General features: G+C 55.9%; 1 protein-coding gene across 4 annotated transcripts in view; it reads left to right on the plus strand.

Annotated features, from left to right (window-relative positions):
* Positions 1 to 1,056: 1,056 nt before the first annotated feature.
* Positions 1,057 to 1,559, plus strand: part of ADAT3 (adenosine deaminase tRNA specific 3) — a 100,454-nt gene continuing 99,951 nt past the window's right edge. For all 4 annotated transcript variants that reach the window (XM_056531105.1, XM_056531102.1, XM_056531106.1 and 1 more), the window contains exon 1: positions 1,057 to 1,273. The gene's annotated coding sequence lies outside the window, so the exon portion shown is untranslated. The remainder of the gene's footprint in view (positions 1,274 to 1,559) is intronic.

A 1,559-nucleotide genomic window follows, 5' to 3' on the forward strand; every position in this document is an offset into this window, starting at 1 on the left:
AACCAGAGAGGGTGGCGTGGTGGCAGTGACCTCTGCTGTGCGGCGGCGGGGCGCACAGGTGGGGGTCTTAGTATAAAAAAAAGTCTTCATTTTTCCGCCCCCATCAGCTGCGAGTCCACGCGCCCTCAAGCGGACGCATGGTTTGCCTTATGACAGCATCGGGCCTGCTCCCAGCATAACCTCACCACTGCTTAGGTCATACTGGGAGCTGTAGTTTTAATTGGTGAAACCTTTTTTAGCGCTTTCCCATTCTTTGGCAATTGGTATATTTGATTATTATACTGGAATTTTTCACACTGCTCTACATCAGTGGTGCCTGTCACAACAGGCTAAAAACTTACTGGGGGGGGGGGTAGGTATGGGGTGACACCAACCTTAGCAACGCCACTGGCGGACGCATAGATCTACGGGGGCGCAAAAAAACACCTCACACCGGTGTGAGGTGGATTTTTGCGCCCCCGTAGATCCATGCGTCCGCTCCTCCCCCAGCTCTCCGAACATTTCCGAAGCTAGAACTGGGGGAGGGCAGAGCAAGGGGAGAGAGAAGGTCCACGCCCCCTCCCTCATCTCCCCTCCCTGAGCTCGGCTGGACGCAGATCTCTACGGCCCGCCCCCTCCCTGAGGACGTAAATCTCCACGGCAGGCCCCTCCCTCATCTCCCCTCCCTGAGGACATAGAGCAGTGCTCCCAATGAGCTCTATGTGTAAAGGGGGACATACTGTACGGGCTAAATGTCCCCCTTTAGCCTGTACAGTAGGTCCCCCTTTACACATAGAGCTCAGTATGTCCCCCTTTAGCTTGTGCAGTCTTTATCCCGTACAGTATGTCCTCCTTTGTCCCCCTTTAGCCTGTAGCCCGTGCAGTATGTCCCCCTTTGAGGGGACCTGCCGTGGAGATCTGCTGGGGGAGATGAGGGAGGGGACCTGCCGTGGAGATTTACGTCCTCAGGGAGGGGGCGTGCCGTAGTGATCAGCGTCCAGCCGAGCAGCCGAGCTCAGGGAGGGGGCGGGCCGTAGTGATCAGCGTCCAGCCGAGCTCAGGGAGGGGAGATGAGGGAGGGGTCGTGGACCTTCTCTCTCCCCTTGCCCTGCCCTCCCCAGTTCTAGCTTCGGAAATGTTCGGAGAGCTGGGGGAGGAGCGGACGCATGGATCTACGGGGGGCGCAAAAAAAACACCTCACACCGCCCCGTCTTCCGTGACGGACTAGTCTCGAGACTTACGGCCAGCGCTTTCGTAGACGTTTCGGAAGGTGGGAGACAGCGCGCTCAAAGAGGTGAGTCAGGCCTCGTTTTGGCAGTCCCCCCTGCGGTTGTACTTAATTGCAGTCCGCTGTCTGCTCTTGTGGGCTCTAAAGTGTGGCATTTCAGCTGTTGTAAAACTGCTGCCTACTACAGCTTTCTGCCTTTTTAAGACTTGCATGTGTGGTCTTTGACCTACGGTTGAATACATCATCTCACAGCACGATGAGGCATACTGAGTGCGGCGTTCCTAACTGCAAGATGACTGATTTCACGAATAGTATTTTGCTTCCTGGTGCGTTTTAGCAAGACAGCGCTTGT

Source organism: Hyla sarda, chromosome 7, assembly GCF_029499605.1.
Source record: "Hyla sarda isolate aHylSar1 chromosome 7, aHylSar1.hap1, whole genome shotgun sequence".
Lineage (NCBI taxonomy): Eukaryota > Metazoa > Chordata > Amphibia > Anura > Hylidae > Hyla > Hyla sarda.